This window comes from Bufo gargarizans, chromosome 4 (assembly GCF_014858855.1).
Source record: "Bufo gargarizans isolate SCDJY-AF-19 chromosome 4, ASM1485885v1, whole genome shotgun sequence".
NCBI lineage: Eukaryota > Metazoa > Chordata > Amphibia > Anura > Bufonidae > Bufo > Bufo gargarizans.
Window position 1 is genome coordinate 124,100,728 of NC_058083.1, and position 13,242 is coordinate 124,113,969.

Here is a 13,242-nt window from a genome sequence, read left to right on the forward strand (position 1 = left end):
CTCCCATGTTACAGCCCAAAATTTCAACATACATAACCTTTTCTTACCTTTATCTTTTATGAATGATTAACTATTGGAATTTGTGAGGGATTGTCCTCTCCCTTTCTAATAACGGTGAAATCATCTCAGTGGTTACTTCGGTGGGTGGTTTGATGGCTAGTGAAAGTCTTTCTTACCTTGGACATCTATGAACAAAAATGCCCAACATGAACTTAAAAAGCCAATGTCACACTGTCAGAAAGCCCTCGACTTGTGGTTGGTTTTATGCCCGGATGTCCAACAACTGATGGCTCAAAGACCATATTAGAGAATATCTGCCATTCATATAATATTCTTTGATGTGTGCTGACAAGTGATGAAAGAAGGACGCAGCACCACAAAAACCATGCTTCAGCCACTTCTATACAAATACCTACCAGGGCCTAATAACTAAGGGACCTGTTTGATACATATGGTGCAGTTATTGCTGACTAAGGCCCCCTGCACACGAACGTGTGTGACCCGTGCCCGTGCTGCGGGCCGCAATGCACGATCGCCGGCCGTAGGTCAGCCGCATCGGATCGCGGACCCATTCACTTGAATGGGTCCGCTATCCGGCCGTTCCGCAAAAAGATAGGACATGTTCTATCTTTTTGCGGAATGGAAGTAAGGGACAAACACCCACGGAAGCACTCCGTAGTGCTTCCGTAGGGTTCCGTTCCGTGCTTCCGTTCCACATAATTCCGCATCTCCGGATTTGCGGACCCATTCAAGTGAATGCGGAATGCCCACGGAACGGCACCCGTGTATTGCGGATCCGCAAATGCGGTCCACAATACGGCACGGGGTGCACACGTTCGTGTGCAGGGGGACTCAGGATGATGGAGGGGAGTGTGAATAACTAAATGGGTCTTCTACAATAGTTTCCCATTGCATTACTTTTGGTATTATTTATGTGATGTGACATCACCACATTATTCCTGTACGGGGACAACATGTCTTTTTTTCCGATACTATGATTTTAGAGTGAACATGGTGACCTCTCTTTACGTCCATTTTTCTTGGCATGCATTATACCTGTATTGTAACATCACTGTGCGTACAATCCCTGTGCTGTAACTTCACTGTCTACATTATGCCACTATGGTGAAATTACCTGTTATTCCAATATCATGGCATTACTGTGTGCATTCTCACTTTGATGTATTATCACTATGTGCGTTATCCCTTTACTGTGACATTAGTGATTGCATTATCCTTGTACTGTGGCATCACTGTGTGCAGTTTCCCTGTGAAATTATTGTGTACATTATCCCTGTACTGGGGGAACTATATCTCTTTGGGGAGAGAGCACCTTAGTTGGCGTGAGGAGACTTATAGGCCATACATGCTCCTCTGGAATTCTGGGAAGAAAGGGATGTAAATGCGCACTTAACAAGCTCTGCCTCTAATGCCACCAGATATAAGGCAGCTATCCTATTATTGTTGACCCTTTAAATAGTCCTTGAGACATGACTCGTATATTAAATAAGCCAGCATCTCATCTGCAGACAGCTGTTTCAGGGTGATTGCCCCTCATCAGTGCAGAGAGTATTAGCTTAACTGGGCCAGAGGCCTAAGTCAGGATTTGGGGGGTACTATCTCCTTACTGCAAAGTTATCAAAAATGATGGGAATCGGCAATCACGCAGGGTGATGTGGTGACGTCACACATCAGCGTGCGTGAGATTTGGCACATTTTCTTCAATGAAGATTACCACGAAGCGCTAGCAAATTCGGCTTTGTGATTAATCAAATTTTTCCTGAAAATCAGATCAAAGTCCATTTCGTTAACTTCAATTTGCTCAACACTAACTGAGACATTACTGCATGCATTATCTCTGTACTATGGCATTACTGAGTGCAAAATCCCCATACTGTGACATTACTGAGTTCATTATCCCTGTACTGTGACATCACTGTGTGCATTATGAATTCCAAAAGAGTGGAGGGAGGCCACAATAGAAGTTTTGATAAGGCTGAGTTCACATAATTTTGACCATATACTGTACATCTATATACTCTTTCTTCGGAGTATATGTGCAGAGGGTCTTTTTATTTACTCAAAAAGGTATAATTGATCTCTGAAATAATGCAGACAGTGGGAAAGAGTCCTAAAATAATTCTGTTTGTGAAAAAAGGCCCAAAATAATCCTTGAAATTCAAAACACTGACAATCTCAAATCTGGCAGAGAGTACTGACCTGAGACTGCAGCTAACAAGGGAGAACACCTTATAAAATACAGAAAATGGTACAGAATTTCAACATATGTTATATAGTAAGTGTCAAATAATTATCTTACAAACACATTGGTCAGCAGCATTGGCGTAGTGTGGGTTGCCAGCGCCCTGGGCAAGCCAAAAACTGCCCCCCCCCCCGACCCCCCGCCTGTGGCATGCCCTTTTTAACAGATAATGTAGTAGATCACTTGCAGTCCTATGTAACACCACAGATAACAGTGATAACTCTCTGAGTACAGATAATGTAGTAGATGTCACCTGCAGTCCTATGTAACACCATATATGTATCACTAAACCATATATGTAACACTAAACACTGGGCTACCGCAAGGCTGTGTGTTGAGCCCTCTCCTTTACTCCCTCTTCACAAATGACTGTAAACCTATTCACAATACCAATACCATTATAAAATTTGCAGATGACACGACCATGATAGGCCTAATCTCCAACAATGAAACAGCCTATAGGAAAGAGGTTGAGAACCTAGAGAGATGGAGTAAGAACAACAACCTCATACTCAATACCAAGAAAACAAAGGAGCTAATTCTGGATTTTAGGAAGAAGAAACAAAATGGACACCATCCCATTAGCATTAATGGTGGAAACGTGGAGATAGTTCAAAGTTTCAGATTCTTGGGAGTTTATATTAGTCAGGACCTGTCATGGATAAAAAACAGAACAGAAATTACCAAAAAAGGCCTTCAGAGGCTTTATTTTCTGAGGAGTCTGAAGAAAGCACAACTCCCAAAACAGCTGCTAGTCAATTTTTACAGGTGCCCCATAGAATCTGTTATCACATACTGCATCACAGTGTGGTACTCCGGCTGCTCTTCTGAGGACAAGAAGACCCTCAAGCGCATCATCAGAATGGCTGGAAGAATTACTGGTACTCAGTTACCATCACTGGATGACATCTTCACTGCTCGCTGCAGCAACAGGGCAAAAATTATCTGCAGGGATCCAACTCACCCCGGCCACAGCCTTTTCATCCCCTACCCTCTGGTAGGCGTCTTAGAGCCCTACATGCCCGCACCACTAGGCTGCAGAACAGCTTTTACCCCAAAACAATCAGTCTCCTAAATGCTCGGAGATTATTGCCCCAGACTGAAAGTGACTGCTGCATTCATGAACTCATGATGACCTCTTGTCTGCAGTGGTGTCTGAATCAGTGTGTATATACACTCACCTAAAGAGACCCCCTTTTGCCTTGAGAACTGCCTTAATTCTACATGGCATTGATTGAACAAGGTGCTGATAGCATTCTTTAGAAATGTTGGCCCATATTGATAGGATAGCATCTTGCAGTTGATGGAGATTTGAGGGATGCACATTCAGGGCACGAAGCTCCCGTTCCACCACATCCCAAAGATGCTCTATTGGGTTGAGATCTGGTGACTGTGGGGGCCATTTTAGTACAGTGAACTCATTGTCATGTTTAAGAAACCAATTTGAAATGATTCGAGCTTTGTGACATGGTGCATTATCCTGCTGGAAGTAGCCATCAGAGGATGGGTACATGGTGGTCATGAAGGGATAGACATGGTCAGAAACAATGCTCAGGTAGCCCGTGGCATTTAAACGATGGCCAATTGGCACTAAGGGGCCTAAAGTGTGCCCAGAAAACATCCCCCACACCATTACACCACCACCACCACCAGCCTGCACAGATGTAACAAGGCATGATGGATACCTGTTCTCATTCTGTTTACGCCAAATTTGGACTCTACCATTTGAATGTCTCAACAGAAATCGAGACTCATCAGACCAGGCAACATTTTTCTAGTCTTCAACAGTCCAATTTTGGTGAGCTTGTGCAAATTGTAGCCTCTTTTTCCTATTTGTAGTGGAGATGAGTGGTACCCGGTGGGGTCTTCTGCTGTTGTAGCCCACCTTTCTTTCCCATTCTGACATTCAGTTTGGAGTTCAGGAGATTGTCTTGACCAGGACCACAACCCTACATGCATTGAAGCAACTGCCATGTGATTGGTTGACTAGATAATCGCATTAATGAGAAATAGAACAGGTGTTCCTAATAATTCTTTAGGTGAGTGTATACTCACAAGCACTTACTATATATATGCTGTGAACTGTGAATAGTAATGCCTTCTAGTGCAATGTTTAGTTTTTTTCTAGTGTAATGCTTTAGTTTAAAGGGGTATTATCATCTTAATGATCACTGTTAAATATGTTAATGATTTAACAGTGATCATGTTTCTAAATATATTTCATTAACAAATCCCCACCCCTTAGAAAAAATAAACCTATACTTACCTGACTGTTGTCTTCCGTCTCCCCTGGTTACGGCCATTGCTCTTCTCAGGAATCACGGTGGCCGCGCGTGCGCAGACGTCTTTTTTTCTTCTCCCGGCCGGCCGCGCGCTGTACTGAAAGCGCACGCCGAGTCCGCGCATACGCCCTGGTGACTTCTTCCTGGCCAGTATACTATACTGGCCAGGAAGAAGTCACCAGGGCGCATGCGCGTACTCGGCGTGTACGTTCAGTACAGCGCGCGGCCCGGCTGGGAGAAGTCATCAATCAAGATGGAGCCCGTCCCCTGTCGAGTGCCGAAACCAGGATGTGGACGGCGCGTCGGGAAAAGGTAAGTATAAACCTGCGTGTTGAGAAAACCCCTTTAAATGTCAGTTCTTGTTCCTCTGTCCATGGCATCTAGGATTGCTCCAAACAACATTTCATTGTATTGTACATTGTATTACATTGTATTGTACAGTGACAATAAAGGCATCTTATCTTATCTTATAACAGTAATAACTCTCTGAGTACAGATAATATAGTACATGTCACCTGCAGTCCTATGTAACACCACAGATTACACAGTGATAACTCTCTGAGTAAAGATAATGTAGTAGATGTCACCTGCAGTCCTATGTAACACCTCAGATAACACAGTGATAACACTATGAGTAAAGATAATGTAGTAGATATCACCTGCAGTACTATGTAACACCTCAGATAACACAGTGATAACTCTCTGAGTACAGATAATTCAGAACACACACAGTGTGACCTGAAGTCTGGGGCAAGGATGCGGCAGGGTGGGCCATATTCTCAATCTCCTCCCCCAACCCTACCGTGAAACAGATATGTGGATGGACATTATTATATACAGTAGAATACAGCACCATACCTGTTACATCCAGTGACGTCTCCTGTGATGTAGACTTTCCTCATAATCTTCATTCGGAGATAAGACCGCCATGATACCTTCTTTCAGCCGCTTCTTGTCTCTGCAGAGTTTCACAGAAAAAAATGTAGGTTCCTCACTTTACAATAATCCTCACCTTCCTGGTGTCTCAACACTGTCATCCTACTGCCCCCCAATACTGTGCTAGAGCCAGACAGATAGTCCCCCATTCCCCATAATATTATTCCCCCTGTATATTATAATGGCCCCCTCTGTATTAGTATTATTATTAATATTAATGACCCCCTCTGTATTATTATTAATATAATGGCCCCCTTTTTATTATTAATATAATGGCTCCCTCTTTATCTAATATATAAAGCTTAGTGTATGTGTGTCCGCTAAAGTAATCCGCACTGTCACATTTACAATCACAACATTTGGCACACAGGTACATCAGGTGTCCGGGAAAGTTTTAGACCGTGTCTCAGCTCTCTAGGACTTACCATTCCTGAGATATTCCCCCAAAAAATGCATTAGGCAATAGAAGCTTGGTCACATGACCCTTATCAGCCAATAGAAGCTCGCAGGTCCTCTAGCCTCCACGCACAGTTTTACTCCAGGTTTCAGTCAGCTGCAGGGGTGGGAGGGACGGTGACTTTCTCCCTGCAGCTCACACTCAGACAGCACAGTGCTGCTGTCTTAGACTGAGAAGATGAAATGCTGCCATGGCGCCATTGCAGCATCTTTTCTTCTCGACAAGGATGATTGGCACTCTCGACACTCTCTGGATGATTGGACCCCCTTTCCAGGAGAGATATTACCTGCGGCTGCAGCCCTGTGGAATTGGATTTTACTCCATTTATATCTACAATAGAGTTGTGCCTATCTGTAGCACAACTCAATAAGGTGAGCCTTGCTCTTTCTTTTCAATAATTTAATTTATTTGAACGTACTATCCTATTGTGCGCCACTTTCTCTCTCTCTCACCACGAGTGGAGGTTAGAGACGTCCCCTTCTACAACTACACTGTCTTAGACTGAGCTGTTCAAACAGACACGCCCCTGATCCAGTTAGGCCACGCCCCTCACACTCCTCAGCCGACAGGGATTGAGAAAATTAGGTTAAAAATCAACTTCTGTCAGCTGCAGGGGTGGGAGGGACGGTGACTTTCTTCCTACAGCTCACACTAAGACAGCACAGTGCTGCTGTCCAGTGGCGTACACACAATCCATGGGGCCCCGGTGCGAAACTGATCTATGGGGCCCCCTCCCCGTCGCCCCCCCCCAACCTGCCTCCTAGCCCCCCCCCCCACTACCTCCCCTACCAGTGGTGTAACTATAGTGTTATGGGCCACAGTGCAAACATTTTTTCAAGGAACCGGCAGATTTTTTTTTACTAAGGGCTCTTTCCGTGCGGCTAATCCGCGGCGTGACTGAGTGCCAAGCCCCATTCTAGACAGCAGAGACACGGAGCAGTGACATGATTGACTGTGATCTTTTTACTACAAAATCACGGTGACAACTTTATGTCTCTGTGATTTTGTAGTAAAGAGATCACAGAGAGGCACGGAGCATAATCAGTCATGTTAATGCTCTGTGTCTCTGCTATCCGGAACGGGGCTTGGCTCTCATTTACGCAGCGGATTCCTCGCACGGGATCCGCTTGTGTTAAAGAGCCCTAAGCCCAATGCATGGCTACACTCACCTAGTCCTAATAAAATCTGGTCCTACCTCATCCAGGGTGTCGCTGGCGTCGGCGTGATGTCCGCTGGATCCAGAACAAGGTCCCTGTGGTGAAAAAAAAAGAATAATCACATAAGGAAGGGATGGTGACTGCCCCTGTGAAATCACCAGCAGGGGGCGCTGTGCTGGCCTGTAAGACTGAGCCATGCCAATGTGTAGCAGGGTAATCTAGGACATTTCCCCTAAGTGCAACCACACGGTACTAATGCCCACCTTGTGGCCCCTCACAGTAGTTATGCCCACCTTTGTTCCCGTCACAGTAATTATGCCCAGATATGTGCCCCCTCATAGTAGTTATGCCAAATATGTGTCCCCTTACAGTAGTAATGCCAGATTATGTGCCCCCTCACAGTATTAATGCCAGACTATGTGCCCCTCACCTAGTAACGCCAGATTATATGCCCCTTACAGTAGTAATGCCAGATTATGTGCCCCTCACAGTATTTATGCCCAGTTATGTGCCCCCTCAAAGTAAATATGCCCACATATGTGCCCCCTCAGAGTGGTTATGCCAGATTACGTGTCCTCTCACAGTAATAATGCCAGATTATGTGCCCCTTCACAGTATTTATGCCCGGTTATGTGCCCCCTCAAAGTAAATTTGCCCAGATATGTGTCCCCTCAGAGTGGTTATGCCAGATTATGCGCCCCTCACATTAGATATGCTCACATATGTGCCCCTCACATTGGTTATGCCAGATTAGGCTCCTTTCACACTAGCGTTCGTCGGTCCGCTCGTGAGCTCCGTTTGAAGGAGCTCACGAGCGGACCCGAACGCCTCCGTCCAGCCCTGATGCAGTCTGAATGGAGCGGATCCGCTCAGACTGCATCAGTCTGGCGGCGTTCAGCCTCCGCTCCGCTCGCCTCCGCACGGACAGGCGGACAGCTGAACGCTGCTTGCAGCGTTCAGCTGTCCGCCTGGCCGTGCGGAGGCGAGCGGATCCGTTCAGACTTACAATGTAAGTCAATGGGAACGGATCCGCTTGAAGATGAGCCCATATGGCTCAATCTTCAAGCGGATCCGTCCCCCATTGACTTTACATTGAAAGTCTGAACGGATCCGCTCAGGCTGCTTTCACACTTAGAATTTTTTCTAAGTTATTAATGCAGACGGATCCGTACTGAACGGAGCCTCCGTCTGCATTAATATGATCGGATCCGTTCAGAACGGATCCGATCGAACGCTAGTGTGAAAGTAGCCTTACATGCCCCGTCACAGTAGTTATGCCTTCATATGTGCCCCCTCATAGTTATGCCTTTATATGTGCCCCCTCACAGTAGTTATGCCACATTAGGTGCCCCCTCAAATTAGTTATGGCAGATTAGGTGCCCCTCAGTAGAGATGCCAACTTTTGTGCCCCCTCACTCTAGTTGTTCCCATCAATCCCCCCCCCCTCTGCCCCCTGCCCCTCTGCCCCTCTGCCTCTCTGCCCCTTTGCCCCCCTGCCCCCAGTCTGCAGCATTAGAAAAAAAAATTCTTACATACTTACCTTCTTCCCTGATGAGAGTATGCAGCTTGCCGGGTTTTTAGGTCTCCTCCCACAGTGACAGGCAGCAGCGCGATCTGGGGCCAGCAGGGGGAGCTCCTGAGCTCTGAAGATCAGTGAAGCAGGGAGGAGAGAGGTTTCCCTGCTTCACTATGGAAACGGAACTGCCTGGCCGAGTGTGAGTGCCATAGGCTCCCGTGGCCCTCATTGAAATTCCTGCTGCCTGTTGCCACCTGCAATTTGGCGCCCGGGGCGTGGTAAATGACTGTTGGAGGATTAATGTCATTTTGAGGGACTGGTATACAACCACAGAATATTTTGACTGTGTAAAGAGCAGTAAACTGGCTCTTTTCTTCCGTGAAGCTTCATTGATATTCATTATTTGTGTGACTTGCAGATTCTCTTCAGTTACACCAACAGCTTTCATTAAGGTCCTTTTACATCAACTGATGCACAGACAATTATCAGAAACAAACCGATAATTGCCTAATCTCTGCATTTACATGTATGGGGATGAATGATCATTACTGAGATTGTTCATCCCCATACAGATTCATTGTTTGTTGGCAGCACATCCTTGTCAGCACAGGGCAATGTGCTGCTGGCACACTATGATTCTATGTACGGCATAAAGGAGATATGTGTAAAGAGATATATTTCTCAAAACCAAAATTTAGTGCCATATATGTGCTTTGTATATTTGCTATGGGGTAAACCAGCTGGGTGAACAGCTTCTAAGTGTTGTGATTCCATAATGTTTGCCAGGGTTATTAGTTGTTGGAGGAGGCAGAGAATTGCAATAAATTGTCTTCTGCTTGATCAGGAGCTGCTCCATGAACAAGGATGTGTTTCTTCGTTCTTGTCCACTTCTCTGCTTGGTTACTTCTTTTCTGCCTTCTTCTCCAGGTCACATCTTACCTGCAAATCATACCTTTTAACTCAAATGGTAAGCACCCGACTGTATAAGGAGGGTGATTAGGGACTGATGGTACCCCCTCCCCTTTCCCCCCTTAGGGCGTTAGGGAGCTGGCCCTATTACATTAGTGCTTAAGAAGGTGGTTGTTTAGGGCCATTAAGGGTTAATGCACTGGGGAGCCTTCTTAGACAGGATGTGGGCGGTTCAGGGGATCCTGGAGATACATATACTCCCTCCCGGTGCCGCTATTAAGGTTTGCCGCTTTAATAAAGAAGCTGTGGCCGATCACCACTCAGCAATAAAAGTGACACCGTTGTCAGTGTTTTTGTTATGGGTCAAGGTTGGGTAAAGGGGCCAGAGGTGAGTAAATGGTGGTCCCCTTCCCCTTCTTCCCTAGATACCAGCAGTCTTGCAAGGTACATGCAAAAGGCAGTGTGTGTTACCATGACCTGGCATGTCCAACTATTAACGTCTCCCTCTGGAAAGTAGCAATGCTTGATTAATCAGAGCAGTGCTGGGCTCCATGTTGGTCAGCATACGTAGTGCTAGTGCAATGTTGTGACTGTGCTTGCCCAGCTAGAGCCAGCGTTGGAGCGAGGGCAGGAATTTTTCCTACACTATCCAAACAACTAGAGAGCAGTGAATCAACTCTACACAAAACAGATTTGTTACAAAGAAGATAAAAAGTTGAAGAAGAATCACCCCGGTCTGGCGGGCTTGCCCATAATGCCCCGTAGGCAGCTAGAGCCAATCATAAAGGACTGTAGATGTGATGCAGTGATGACTCAGTGGCCTTGCCACAGCCAATATATCACATCCCAGCCAGGAAATGCATGTTTTACATACTGTAAAGAAAGATATTAAAATACAGAATACAGATACTTTAGTGTCAGTAAGTGTGTTCACAGTGAGGAGAAGTCAGCAGCTAGTAAGATTTATAATTAATTGATTTTAGAGAAAGATTGGAGTCAGTCTTAGTAAGTGGGGATAGCTATCTTACATTTAGACCATTTTCTACACTTAAACCAGGCATAGAAAATGATAAATGAGACAGGCTTACTGGGCAGTCCCCTTCCCCACAGATCTGCGCCAAATATAAGCCACGAAAGTAGCGTATATCTGGTCATAAATGACCCCCTATACTTTTATTATTTATAGCAACTTTTTCTGTTCCTAGTTTTAATACTAACATAACATATCGGTGGCCTGTGTTCTTCGCTGCTCTGCGCTGTCTGTAGGGCACTGCTCACTTGCCTCTCCTCCCTCGTGCCCCGATGGCCCAACCTGCAGTTCTTCCTCTCTACACTTATGTAACATGTGTTTTCACTGTCATGTACCTGTAAACTTCAGGCACTTTGTAAAAATGGATCTTCGAGGGCGATGCAATGCTGTTGATTCTGTACCTCTGATTCCTCAAATGAAAATGTCCAAAGTGCTCTGCACAATATAAGTTCTTAACACCACGGCAAAACAATATGGGTATGTTACTGCACAGGTGGCAAAAAGACACCCCTTCTCTCATACTACTTCCTATTGGTTAAAGCTTCACCTCACAGACTTCCTGCTCTGGCATCCCCTTTATTTACTCTTTATATAATACTGAACATATAGTAATGGGCGTCAGGGGTATAAATTGACTAGAAAAAGCTCTATAGCAGACATCAAAATATCGGCTCAAGTTATGGTGTCTAGTTTTCCACCGAGGACAAAAGTGGCTGGTGCAGGCTTTCTAATTCATGCTCTTCATGCCCTTCTGGGGAACGTGGTGGCCATAACCCCTTGCTCAAAGTTCACTCCTCCGTAAACAGTTCATGAACCTGTGAGAGTGAGTTCCCTGAGGTGCAGCATGTTGCCTCATCTTGTTGGAAAAGCAGGACATTTTTTCTTCTGCAGCATCACTGCCGAAGATCTGCAGGCAGCATCGGCCAACATAATCCGACGTGCTCAAAGATGCAGAGACGTGAACGGGGACCACCTTCAGCATCTTTTGTGACTTGCAGGTAACTAAAAAAACTATCTACTTGCTTGTTCATCTGGTCATACTATCGCTGGAGACTGGCTACTTTTTTGTGGACCACCCTGTGGCATATTTTGTCTCTATGGTAGGTATACCCTTGGCAAACACTGCTCCAGAACACAGGCTTATTACAGCCGTCTTATTAATAAATAGCAGACGTAAAAAGTCTTTGGAAACAAAAACTAAACTTTAGCCAAGTAGATTCTCAACACATATATATTCTAATAATTGAATCATTTGCAAATTGTCATATTCCTGGTTGTTTTATGATGAAAAGGAACATTTACTGATGTACCATGCCTTTGACTGATAAAAAGTGTTAACAGTCATAGTAGTTTGGCTTTGGCTATATGACTTTGAAAAGATTAAAGGGGATTTCTGGGATTTTCATATTGATTGCCTATCCTCAGGGGACCCTCACCAATCAGCTGCATGAAGAGACCACGCCGCTCCATGAGCGTTTAGGCCTCCTTATAGGCCATGCAATGTCACGTTCATCGGTCACATGATCAAAATTCAGCTCAGACTAATTCAAGTGAAAGAGACAGAGCTGTAATACCAAGCAGAGTTGCTATCGGTGAGCTCTGCAGCTTTCTTAAACAGCTGATTGGCGGGGGTGTCGGGAGTCAGACCCCTGCCAATCTCTTATTGAAGACCTATCCTAAGGATTGGCCATCAATATGAAAATCCTAGAAAACCCCTTTCACCTGTAAGTGGTCTAATATCATTGCATGTTTGGGTGTTAATAGCCCTCATGCATAATTATCAACCTCGTGAAATTGAGAGGTTTATTTTAAGGCAAAATGTATAATATGCTGTGAACGCAGTGATACCGTAAAGATCCATTTACATAGGTCTATGATCAGCTGAATGATTGTTCATATGAATGTTTGTTCTCAATCACTGCTCAGCACATGCTCTGCAATCAGCCAGCAAACAAGCAAACACATTTGTTTGTTGGTTGTCACATCTTTTATGAGGACATAAAAATGTTTGTTTGCCAGCAGCACATTTCCCTAATGTAATCTATGAGAAGAAGGGTTTGAAACAAAGGATTAAAAGAACAATCATTCGGGCACAGATACCCTGTAAAAACAGATTGATTTCCTACATGATCAATCAGCGGTAGTCAGGGGCAATTCATCTGCCCATTAAAAACATTAAGGCACTAGCCTCCAACCTGTGGATCTCCCAGCAGGCCGTGACAGCGGAAGAATGTTATGTATAAACGTCAAGTTCTTTGTCGAAGATGTAGAATATAGAGCTATATATTCGTAATCGCGAATATTCTAGAGTTTTTTTCATCAGTAACCTCCCTTCTTGCTTGTGGGCCAATGAGAAGGCTGCAATGTCTTTGTCTGAGCTTAGCAACATCCCTAGCAACCAATAGGAAAGCTGCCTACCCCTTTACTACAGTTTTCTAAATTTTCTACAGTTTTTTTGCAGTTCTGAGAAAGAGCAGTATCATTGCTGTTCTCTGGGATTTCATCTGGATCCTATTCCTTAGGCTACTTTCACACTTGCGTTTCTGGGTCCGCTTGTCAGATCCGTTTCAGGGCTCTCACAAGCGGCCCAAAACGGATCAGTTTAGCCCCAATGCATTCTGAATGGATAAGGATCAGTTTGCCTCCGTTCAGCCTCCATTCTGCTCTGTAGGCGGACACGTTTTGGTGTCTG